The 12,846-nt window shown below is 46.8% G+C and overlaps 1 protein-coding gene and 1 pseudogene across 1 annotated transcript in view; both read right to left on the minus strand.

Moving 5' to 3' along the window:
• Positions 1–12,846, minus strand: part of LOC144169166 (uncharacterized) — a 577,944-nt gene that overhangs the window by 419,064 nt on the left and 146,034 nt on the right. The gene's annotated exons all lie outside the window — the stretch shown is intronic.
• LOC144170922 (legumain pseudogene) lies at positions 8,446–9,895 on the minus strand (annotated as a pseudogene).

Below are 12,846 nucleotides of genomic sequence, written 5' to 3' on the forward strand. Positions count from 1 at the left end.
TTATTCACTGAGAAATTTATCAATTTAAGTTAAGAGGTTGATTCTCCCCCCAAATCGTGTGTTTTCGCAACGTCTGCAATTACATCACAAGAATCCCCCCTGCAGCTGATTAGAGCCTTGTTACCGTTAGCATAGTGAACTAGCATACGGGTAGTTTGCTCAGAGGCCCGGCCGAACTGAATCCGCCGCTGTCCACAAGAGGGGCCGCTTCCGGTAGCGCTGCCGTCGTAACCAACGTTACTTGGTAGTAACCACGGTAGGGACGCCACAAACGAGCTCGCGCGTGTGTATCCGTGTAGGCTCGACCGGGAAACACCGCAAACGACTGGGCCTGCTTATAATGCTGAACAGCCTCCCAATTGTTTAATAATAAGCGGGAGTGACGACCAAACGGCAGGTCAACGCCTTATCACGGTGCTCGGAAGCAACATAGGCGAGAGTACGCGCACGCGCATAAGGCTATCTGCTGTATGAGTGTCGTCTGCGGCGCTGTTTCCTAGAGAGTTCAATACCCCCTGCCACAGGATCTTTGCGCCCCACGCTGCATAGCTACCTTTGGCGGTAGCGAAACGGCCTTCCAAGATAAGGAAAACAGGGTTGTGTTGCCCTGAGAAGAACATCACAGTAGACGACGCTCCCACAACAGATAATTCTATGGGCATGCGCGTACCCTCGCCTATTTTGCGGCTGAACACCGCGATAAGGCGCTGACATGCAGATCGGTCGTCGCTCCCGCTATATTATTAAAAATTTGGCAGGCTGTACACTTCGATAGCGTGTGTAAAAAGCGCGGATGTGCACTCAATAGAAGTCTCACAAGACTGAATGCGTGGTAAAGAGTGCAGCGCGTGATGTGCACGCGCGGCGCGTGTCCGTCTGCTTTATTGCGTGCTGCTTGATGAATGGGAATGTATACTTACAAACACAACCTGCTCTCTTGCCGTTAAAACACGTTGATTGCAGAGCGTGTTTTCGGTTCTGAACAATAGCCTAATGCTTTTTATAGATGCTTACCCGCCTGAAAGGAAGAGGAATAACCGGCTCTTGTGCGCTGCAGAATTATTTTGTAATTATTGAGAAAGCGTTACGAAATTTGATTTCTTGTTTGACTGATGTTGTACTAACCCAGCTCACCCAGCACGCGGAATCTACGGAGAATTACTCGGCACAAAGTGCCCCATAAAATTCTAATAGAAGAAGTTTCTTTCCTTCCAGAAAAGCCTTTTTCTTCTTCTCTCGTTGTTTTTGCAAGCGAACAGGTGCAGTGGATAACTTGTAAGACCACATACCCGTTAAGCATACGTGCACTCTACTCCAGTTCCGCAGAAAAATTCAAAAGCTTAAGCCCTTTCAACCGAAGGCAGCAGAGGCAAAAATTTATTTTGTGACGTCCGGCTGAGCATAAAGGCAAAGTAACCACTTCTTTTGCTCAGTTCCGTCCCATCTTAAGGTGCTTGGATCATCCCCGTGGGCCAGACTTGTCCATTCATAACTGCAGGCAAAGTAACCACTTCTTTTGCTCAGTTCCGTCCCATCTTAAGGTGCTTGGATCATCCCCGTGGGCCAGACTTGTCCATGCATAACTGCCTTAACAAAGAAGTGAAGCTTTTCGACAATATAAAGCTTCACAATCTCCCTGCATGAAAGTCACATCCGACGTCCTTGGACAGCCTGATGCGAACGAACATCACACCTTCTCGGATACTAGTCCCATGTTAGATTTCAACACAGATGTGCAAAAAAACGTTGTATTATTTTCTCCAGGAAGTGCATGCTTCGACCAGAACACTGAAGGTGTGTACCCGGCGCTTCCAAAAAGTCATTTGGCTGTTGAGATTCTGCCGCAGAAGGCACGGCGTCGGGTCGTGCAGCTTTGCGAGTGAAAGTCTCGGGCTCATGTAAGTGCTCATTCAGCGCAACCTCGTTTTCACTGTTACCACCTTCGGTACTTTCGAAACGCCCTTTACGCCTTGCATTGAGTGACGATGTTGCTTCTTCCCCAGCTGATCGTTTCCCTTTTACGGCAGCCTCCCCGCGGAACTTTATTCGATGCGTAATCAGGCAGGTTAGGTAGAATGGTCGGCACAGCATCTGCTGCTTCCGCGAAAAATATGGACCTCTCGTCCCTGCACGCGTGAACCTAATGACGTTTGAGGGTGCACCGCTCGAAGTTTAACTCGCACACAGCGCAGTTGTCGTCCAGCGCTTTATTTGCGCCTCGGAGGTTCCTCTCGCAATGTTCTCATCTAGAAGCCTATTTTGGTACAGGTCACCTCAAGGCCACCTTTCTTTACGTAGCCGGTTTTGCTGCCCGGCGGGTAGCCATGGTTCTGCTTACTACAGGGCTTATTTGTTTCTTTCGTGAAGGAGACTCACAGGCCAACAAATTCACGCCGCAGGCTAGACTGCTGGCTTCCCAGTTCAATGAACACAAAATAACAAAACGCGCAACAGGAACTGAATCACAAGTCGAGACCGAACTCGCCAGAACCACCAAACCTCCACGTGGGAACGCACCCAGATCCAGGAACGCCAGCGCAGCTCCCCTACCGCGGTTTGAACCGTGGCGGCACCAAGGGGAGTGGGCTGTCACTATGAAAAGTCGACCGTGGCCTCCGCGATCGGCTACCGGCGGCGCGCCGTTGCTCCGGCCGTCCCATTCGGCGCGGAAGCAAGGGGAGTGGTGTAATTTTGCTAACTCCGACAAACGCCGCGAGGCGGCGCCGTTAGCCTGAAGCGAGGTTGAAGCGAGGCTCGTTTGGCCGATGCTACCAGCGCTTTGAGTTGTAAATCAGCCTTCGTTGTCGCGTCTTCGGGATAGAAAGCTCTCAATATGTGGTCTATGTATTTTGACTCGCTCCTACAACTACAAAGTTCTTTAACGTACGTTGTTTAACACCCACGATTGTCTTTGCACGCAGCTTTAGTGGTCGTTTGCTTGAAATGCGAATGCCAGCGTGCTGAATTTTTTTTCGCTGTTACAGCATTTTTGCGCGATATCGCTGCGCGAAAATATGCTTTTTGCCTTTTAAGTTGTTTCGAACGCTGTGGGTATCTGTTGTGTGTGTGTGTGTGTGTGTGTGTGTGTGTGTGTGTGTGTGTGTGTGTGTGTGTGTGTGTGTGTGTGTGTGTGTGTGTGTGTGTGTGTGTGTGTGTGTGCGTGTGTGTGTGTGTGTGTGTGTGTGTGTGTGTGTGTGTGTGTGTGTGTGTGTGCGTGTGTGTGTGTGTGTGTGTGTGTGTGTGTGTGTCGGCTACCGGATCGCGTAGGCCACGAGTCGACCACGGCCGGACTCGACTCTCCCCCTCCCGCGCGCGCGGGAGGAGGAGAGCCATTTGCATTTCCAACATTGCTCCCTGCAATTTTTTGTTTATTCTCCGGTTTGTTTGGGGAAGTGTATAAGAAGCATAATTTTGATTTCGTCAGATTGTTTGTGTCTATTTTTTTTTTCTATTTTGCTTCGTTGTTGGTTTCAGAAATTATGTTCCACCTAATATCACTATGTACGCTATTGCAATGGCTAAATTTGTTACTTCCGCAGTTTAGCTCTTTTGGGGGAATGCAGATTTTTACACAGTTTGCTCATTATCGTTGTCTTTTATTCGTCTTTGCGACATTCTTTTCCAGACTTTCTGTGTTTGAGTGCGTTTTTGTAGGGGTGTGCAAGATACATATTTCTGCTTTCGATAGTTTAATTTTGTATAATTTTCGTTCATTCCATTTTTTTAACACTTGGCTTTTCAAAATTCTGTTCGACCAGTTATCTCTATTTGCACTATTGCAGCGAATAAACATATTACATCCGCCAGTTATGCATTTTTGTGTAAATGGAGGGCGTTAGAAGGTTTGCTCATTGATGTCATTTTTCTATTCGCGTTTTCAACTTTCTTTTACGGAGTTTTATAGTTCAGTGCTATTTTTTTAGATAGATGAGTAACATGCATATTCTTGATTTTTTCATTGCACTTTTGTTAAAACTTTAATACTGCGAAGGAGTATATGTCTTGCACCCCCCGCCCCCTACCCCAGTTTTCATTTCGATGTTTACTCGGCACCGCTAATATGCTCCTTCTCGCCACCGCCGACACACAACTGTTATACCCCTCACCGCAATCGATGCCTCTTTTATCAGTTGCACATAACCGCCGAGCCAGCTCAGTGGCTTCGGCGTTGTGCTGCTGAGCCCAAGGACGTGGGTTCGATCCCCTGCCGCGCCGGCCGCTTTTCTGATGGAGGCGAAAAGCAAAAACGCCCGTCTGTTCGAGATTTCGGAGCACGTTAGGGATCCTCTGTTGGTAAAAATTAATCTGGAGCCCTCCACTGCGGCGCGCCCCATCACCTGTGCTGCCTCGGCGCGTTGAACCCCACAATAAATCAGTTGCATATACGGCTAAGAACGGCGGTAGCACCGTTACCAGATGACTGCGGTGACACAAGCGCGAATGGGCGTCAAAACGGCCTAGCCGGTGCCGCCGAACAGGTGGCCGCCATTCGTATAAGCTATACTTTTCACTGAAGAGATGATCGTTGTATTGGCGGTAGGTTTCAACTTCTACGTCAAGCGGCCGGTTGCGGCCTGTCCGGCGTCCTGATTTCTTGAGCGGAGTTGTTTGGAGTGTTACACCGACAGTAGCCTTGCCTATGACGCGGTATGGAAAGAGAGAGCCCTATGTTTGTGCGCTGAGAGTAAAGTTCGAATCCTAGCAAATTTAATTTAGGTAATTGGCTTTAAAACATTCACAATCGCAAATTAAAAAAAAATGTTTTGTTTTGTGGACTCCGCGGAATGCGTCCAGCTTCGCAGGTGTTTCTGCTTCACAGGGTGGAATAGCACTAATTTTTTGCTTTCATTTTTTTGTTTTTCAATATTCTGTTAGACCTATTAGTATTAGGCTATTATTATTACGCTATTACTCTCGTTATTATGCTATTACTATTCTTACGTTACTATATCAAATAAATGTATTAGTGTTACTTCCGCCAGTTCTGTATTTTTTATGGAAACGCCGGGCATTATAAGGAGGTGATTGTGCGGCCGTACTGGGAAAAGAAAATTCTGGGAATTAAAATGCACCTATCCCACGCGTTGGAGGGAATCCACATACGCGAAGCTTTTATTGTGGCTTACCTGGGTTGAAATATAGTTTTGTGTGGCGCTTTTTATTGTGCTTTTGTGTTAGGCAACGCTACTTATTTTTGAGAACGGTGAGCAGTGGCGAGGGCATTTAAGTTACAAGACGTAGCGAGCAGCGTTCCACGTCTTCACCACCAAGGCAAAAACGCCATCACCAAAAAAATTGGCCGCGTATCTGCTCCTTCCGTTGCCAATGTCGTCAAAAGACGATTGTCTTTGTAGACATTTGCCAAAGAAATGCCCCCTTTTGCTTTGCTGCTCTCCTCTCACGATGTTCCTGTATGGTCGCGCTCATCCCAAGGTAAACACACTAAGGGTTTGCTGAACGCGATTTGAATTTACCGCGTTTCACTGCTACAGACCGGGTTCCTCGATGCCAGCGCTGCAGTACGGCGGTGACGCGTGTGAATCAAGGCGGTTGACTTGAAGTTTTATAGAACCGCGTGGCCGCGGTCCACGTGCGTTCTAAGCAATAAAATCTTGTATGTGGATGCCCGTATTCCGTGCCTGGAGTCTCGGCTTCGGCTACTGACAGTACTGACGGCTATGAGGATTTTTGAATCTCCACAGAGCAGACATTTTGCATTGATGGTTGCTCAGCCAGCACTCTTTTTCAGTTCTTGGTGGCCTCGGTACATTCGACCACAGTGTGTTTATGCCCAGACGTTGCTCTCACCATTGAGTATCAATATTCTCACAGTACTGAAAATGCCCTGTGACGTTCCTCCTGCGCCTTTAACTTTCCATAATATTTTCCCCAGAAACGCTAAAATGCATACGTCGCGATTTTTAACGGGAATACTCAACGACGATTTGGCAAGCTTTCAGGATTATGCAATAGTTGCAACAGATGCATCCCAGCATGAGGAGCGAGCAGGTGTGGGAATGTTTTAGTCCACACCTTAACTGGTCAGTCTCGCTGCGTTTACCTGATTTCACACCGATATTGCAAGCCAAATTTTTAGGGATAGTTCTGGCCTTAAAAAACGTACCTCCGCAGCACTTGCACGTAGCAATAATTACTGACTCTTTATCGGTTTGTTCTCCTCTGTCTTCATCCGAAAATTCCGCTATTATTCGTACATTCAACTTCCTTGTGCCTTCCCATTTGCGGGACATCTGCCTCATTTGGGTTCCAGGTCACAAAGGGTTACAGCTCAATGAACAGACTGATTCCTTGGCGCGATCGTCGTGAAATGGGCCTCCAGTTGACCTATGCCCTATTCCCTTCATTGTAGCAAGAGCAAGGTTTCGTACCTACCAACGCCTAGCAAGAGTGCAGGAAGGGATCATCACTAATTTTGAAGATTATGTCCATTTAAAACATAATTGGAACACCCGTTTTGGAGAATCTCGACAATGCGAGGTCACATTAACTACATTCAGTTGTCGAGTCCCCCAATTCAACTTTTATGTGCACCGGGCCGGTCTAGCCACCTCCTCCCGATGTGCTCTCTGCGGTAATCAGGAGACTTTAGAGCACTTCCTATTACATTGCCGTGGTTTTTCAATGATGATGCAACGTCATCTTGCCACGCCATTGCAACGAATTGGCCCGCCTATTTCCATGCCCGTACTACTATCTTTTGGGGCCACATCACTGGGATATTGTCACCAAGGGATGGCTGCAGCCATTCATGCATACGTTTCCGAGACCAGGAGCCTTCCCTGTTAGCTTTGATTCTTGCATGTAGTTTTTCCGGTCGAAAAAAGCTCAATTGTTCTACTCAAAAACCCACTTACAACTTTCAACCAATTCCATTTTCTTTCTTTTTGTGTATAAATATCCAGGTGTATAAGTTTCCTGTGTTTTAAGCGGGCGCATTAGCCCTTCTCACGCCCGATTCCTGGCCAATCCCCCACGCGGGTATGAGCCAAGACACCAGGAACAACAACAGCAACAGAACGTGAAACCTAGCTAGTGGAACAACCGATGTAGCCCTGTCCAATCCCCCTTGTGTGCGTGCGTGTGGGTGCGTGGGTGTGTGGCAACACCAGGAGGTGGTTTTCTGCAGTAGATGTAGAATATCATTGGCTATCGAAAAACCAAGCATCCATAAATTTTTTAATAAAGGAACACTGTAAATATCCCTTGTGTACTAATTTCCCGTCTTATATTTGCGTAATGTCTTGTTCTTGTTCAACAAAGTTGACAAGTATGAACATATCAACCGGGCTTAGACGTTTACCTTTAGCTGTGAGTATATAAGACTATTGCGCAATATCTACTTTGCTTTGGCCGGGAGGCTGAATCGAGTCACAGACAGACAGGCAGACAGAAAGACAAAAATGTCTGGGTTTAAGTAGCCCAAGAAAAACTACCGTCTTTAAAAGCTCAGAGAGCACGATACACGCAGGACCTAAGACAGGCAATAAAATGAACCTATCCCACGCATTGGAGGGAATCCACATACGCGAAGCTTTTATCGTGGCTTACCTGCATTGAAATAAAGTTTTGTGTGGCGCTTTTTATTGTGCTTTTGTGTTATGCATCGCTACTTAATGTTCAGAACGGTGAGCAGTGGCGAGTGCATTTAGGTTAGAAGACGTAGCGAACAACGTTCAACGTCTTCATTAGCAAGGGAAAGACGCCACCTAAGACGTCCCTGGCGGACCTGCGGGCACTGTACCGAGAGATCACCGTCATCGTTTGTAGAATTCCGAAATGCCCTACCGCAACTGGCTTTGCGGACCCCGAAGGTGCAATAAGGACCCTTGAGCTTTTCCTGCAAGACGAAATCTAGCAGAGCGTTGGGAAAAAGCCAGCCCCAGCATCTTCGTGAAAACCGGAAGAATCAAAGAAAGCTTCACTCTAAAATGATTTTTGTTTTGCTTAAGCAAGATTTCCAATCCATGCGTATGAATAACCTCGGTCGGAGAAAGTTGTACCAGTTTTATAGATTGAATAGCGCGGTATACTATTCGGTCATAAGGAAACAATACGTTATTAGATTACACGCGATTGACCCCACATACTGCTCCGTCAGCCGTCTTCTTGGTCTCAGAGCATGCACTTTTACCCACAAGAACTGGAAACGCTCCACCGAGCAAGTTTCTCACCAGGGCCTACCCCTACGCTCCTCATGAGCGGTGGGACGGCATGTGAATGCGCTGGCTGAGGAAGGAACGAAGCCTTCGGCAATAAAAAGGCCTCCATCCGCCAGGCCACCTGAACATGTATGGTTCTTGGTGTGAATATTTACTCCTTCGACCGCTTTGGTTCTTGACATGAGTCTATAACAAGGTGGCGCAATTTAACGCTGAAACGTCACTACAGCACGAAGAATGTCTCACGTGATGCGCCAATGCATGCCTCAGAAGTGGATTTATTTCTCAAAATACATTTCGAAGAGAAGGATCAGACAGTTGCCCTAAAATAAAGCGAGCATTTCAGAAGCGCGAAAAAAACACTATTGCGCAAACAAAATCTATTTTCACACAATATTCTTTGCATCAATAAACCTACAGGCAGTGCTCATTGCGTCAATAATGTTCTCAGCACCGAAATCACCTTCGCACATGTTTGCCAACACCCGAAGAGAACCGAGCGCGTAGGGGTTTTCAGACAGACTAAAACAACGGTTGTTGAAGTTTTCTACAATGTGTTCGAAGCATGCAAAGTTGTTCAAAGGTTGATTCTTCGCCAGGAGCGCCTTGGTAATTTCTTCGTTGCTTTTGGAGATTATTGTGGCTATCTCATGAACTTTGTTATCAAGATAAGTCCGCTTTCTATGGATTGCTCTCAGCTTGTCGAAAATAGGGAGCACGGCTTCGGGGCTGGAAGCCCTTTGCAGCTCGTGTCGCAGAATCTCGATGGGTATGTCTCTGCTCTTGACCGGATGACAGAGTCTCTCTGGAACCACAATTGGCTTTGTATCATGGGCTCCCTGAAATTCGCTTAGAAAGAGCGCCCCCATCCGCCAATTTCCATATTGCATCACGCTGCTGTTGGTTGTCTTCTGCTTTACGAAGTTGAACTGGTCGCTAAGGGTTTTCTTGCGGAGGTCTACTCTGTCGGAGTATTCCATCCACCTCACGCTGTAGGCGTCACCGAGATACGTTTTGCGGTACGAATCTGAATAGCAGGAATGCGATGGCTCGTAAGAACCGGCCGAGGTTGTAGCGTAGACGTTCTTATTGTCGATGAGAATGCTTTGAAACATAGAACCTGAATAGTCGGCGTCAACGTAGATGACCATTTTGGAAAACATCTTTTTCATTTCCATTTCATAAATGATGCGGGCAAAGTTCCTGGCGTGAAGTGGTCCGTCCGGGAATGAAAGTACACCAAAACCTCCAAGGCCGACGAAGTTGACGAACACATGGTTATTGGGTCCACTGGCGATTACTTTCCCGCTGCCACCACTGACGATCTTTCCCTGTAGGATGTCAAGGAAGTTCTGCAACGTTACCAGTTCTCTGGTGTAGTCCAAGCGCACTCCATGATATACGTCAGTTCCGTTAGGGTAGTTAACGATGATACCAGGGGTTGGGTTTACATTGTTGTTAGCGATGTCGTCATACATCATAACTACGATGTTCTGTTCAAGGACGCCGTGGTTACGGAGGACGTGATATGCATGACATATATCTGCCTGGTGCCTGTAGTTCTCGTAACCCTTCGATCCAGCGACTAGGAGAGCCCACAGGTTTGATTGAACTATTGGAGCATCCTTGCTACTTGCGAACTTTTCTGCCGACGCGGCAACAGCGACAATGGCGATCAGGAGCACTGTTGCGAAAGTTGACTCCTCCACAGACATCGTGGTTCGGTTGTGCGCTGTGAAGCTTTGTAGGAACTTTTAAATACTATGTGTTTGCTATCAGGTACAGGATACAAGAGAGAAGGGGGTGGGGCCTTTCTTTGCGGCCGATAGCACGCACACGTTCTAGACGGCAGGAAAAGACCACGATGACAATGGGTTCACGTGTTCATTGTCGATACCATTGTTCGAAGCCGTGGGATGTGCAGAAAACATATTTCACATCATTGCGACATGGCATCACAAATATTACTGAGGAGAGGCGACGACGCCCCTTTTGTAAAGCCGCTATGCAAAATTACGAATTTTACGACGAACATTACCCATTATCATTCCCGTCTGCTGCGGCACATCTGCAGTGTTCCTTCCGGTCAGACACCGCCTGAGTGGTGATGCCAATGCCATGAGATTCCACAAACCCCAAAGCATTTCACGGAAATCAGTTGAAGCAACAATACAAGGACGCTTCATGAAGACTCCTGGAGGCGAGTCCCCGTAATAAATTACATTTCTTCTCACGCAGTCTTTCCAATGAATGGGAAATACAAGAAAACCGTCCTGGGTATTCCTCGCTCAATTATTTCGTGGTTCTTACAGTCTGACGATATTTACCATTGCATCTGATATAAAAATATAACAACGTATAACCTAGGAAATGTAGATAGAGAAGAAACGATGCCGCGCTTTTTAGTCATTGTATAGTGGCTCTAAACGGATTATAATCACTACCTAAATCGCTGACCATCCTTAAATGCTTTTCCAGAACACGTAAAATATATGCACTGTTTCACATATATCCAAGGTTACGGTACTATGAACATAAGCCCTAGGAGGAATGTCCCGCTTGTGCGCTCATGTGCCACATTCAAGCATGACAGCAAGCAGTGAGTAGGCCAGCTACCGAGTATTTACGCACTTTGCAGTGATGCGGGTATTTCAAAGAATAGCACAAGGCTACTTACACAAAGCAGGATGTGCCGCTTATGTGTAACCGAGGGTAATTTATAAGCAATAATGTACAGTGGGTGGGATTTCCTTAACTGAAAAAAGCAGAAGACATTTATATGGCCTCGTTCAAAAATTTAAATGTTTGAGGGCCTCGCGATGTAAAGTGGGGATGCAAGCATTGCTCGCCAAACAGGATTCGGGAGCCCAGGCGTAGTGTTCTGCCATAAGTCCGCCACATCGATACAGACATTGTCTCACCCTGGACATGAAAACGCTGCCGATAGAATAACCCAAATGACCAATTTAGCCTTGGTTTTTCGCGTAGAACTGTCCTGTAGCAGGTCGAGTTGTAATTATTTGTTTTCGTAAATACACGCACGTTTGTCGTTGTCTATATCATCCCTTGCCCGAACGTACAGCAATAAATTTGAAGATAAGCAAACACACGAAGATGAACACGCTCCTACACACAACTCTAAGTGGGTCATCATCTACTAGACGACGTTTGTCCCGCGCTAACGGAATGCAGCGAACACTTTGACATTTTTATTTTGCTCGTGAAAGTCACAAAGAAATCACGCAGTTGCGGAGAAGAACATCCCCGCAGAACAGCTGTAGTCGACGTGTTCCCACCGCAAAAGAAATTTTCCGAAATTTCCTTGCCTTGTCATTCCGGCACCATAGAGAACGTGTATAAACGCTGAAACAGGTGAGCTCCGCAGATACACATACCTAATCGTTTCCAATTTACCCGTTTATTTTTAATATTTGTTCTAGGTAACATTTTTCTTAATTATTGTTAGAAAAAGCTACACAATTGTTAAAACCGCCGGGAATCAACCCCTACAACCTGCAGCGGCCGACCATTGGTCCACTCTTAGCCATTGATAAAACGAAAGCGTAGATCACGCTACGTTTTAGAGGAAGTGCCTGGGTTTTACCCACATGGAACAGGAATGTTTTCATTATAAGCCAAGCTGTACCAATACCGTTGGTCAGTTGCGCCGTCGCGCTAGAATTGCCCTTCATTTGATCGCATCTGCGCATCACGTCACTGGCTGGGCCGAGCTCTGCAGGGGTCGCGTTCGCCGCTGCACCACCGCTGCTGGCTTCGCGCATGCGCTCTCCGCAGCTGGTTTGTGCTTGACGACGTGACTCCACGGGTGAATGTCAGGCTGGTCATGAATTAGAGCGATTCCGGCCCGTCTTGTCCACGCTTTGCGCGGTAGCCGGAAGCTTCAAGCCGTCGTCGGTAAGCGGCGTCTGACCACACCGCTGATGTCGCCCGGCGAGACGTTCTGGTCACAAAACGCCGGATGCGGGACAACAACCGTGGACAAACGCAGACTTTTGATGAAAAGGATAATAATTACCGATAAATCAATAGTTAACTAAGTGAAACCAAGGGTTGGCCAGAATAAGTCAAGCGTTCGCTTTGCATATCCAGGGTTTGCTTGGCTAAACCGCAGCCATTTTTTTCATTTACTTGTTGCACCACAGAGGTAAAATGATATAGAACGCGGGTATATGAGCACCTACATATAGAAATGATGTTACGGTTTGAGATTTATAGACGTTAACTGTATCCAGTTGGCTAGCACATCAGGATACGAGTTTTGTAATTGGTGCGGCCAGAAGACAGTGTTACTAGTTTAAACTGGTATACTGCATAGTAAAAGCTTCGCGTTTTGTTTCGTGCATCTGTTTCACATCGTGCCGTTCTTCATTTAGGTGTTCTTATATTAGCGAATACCTGAGTTGCATAGTTGTCAAAGGGAGTAACAGAGGGCCAAAGAATGCGTCTGCTAAATAGCAAAGATCGGAAAAACATGAAACAGGTTGAACGTAAGTGCAAGGAAAAATCTGTAGTTGGTGAAACACCAGAGGCGGTTTCGAAAATCATCACCCCTTTCTGTATCATATGGACTCTCACCTCAGCATGAGGCTCCCAGAGTGAATCCCACGTCGATTTCAGACGCTCCATCATCGGTTGCGCCTCAACG

The sequence above is a fragment of the Haemaphysalis longicornis genome, unplaced genomic scaffold (assembly GCF_048455015.1).
Source record: "Haemaphysalis longicornis isolate Haplotype H1 unplaced genomic scaffold, Haemaphysalis longicornis Haplotype H1 scaffold_2, whole genome shotgun sequence".
In the NCBI taxonomy this organism is placed as follows: Eukaryota; Metazoa; Arthropoda; class Arachnida; order Ixodida; family Ixodidae; genus Haemaphysalis; species Haemaphysalis longicornis.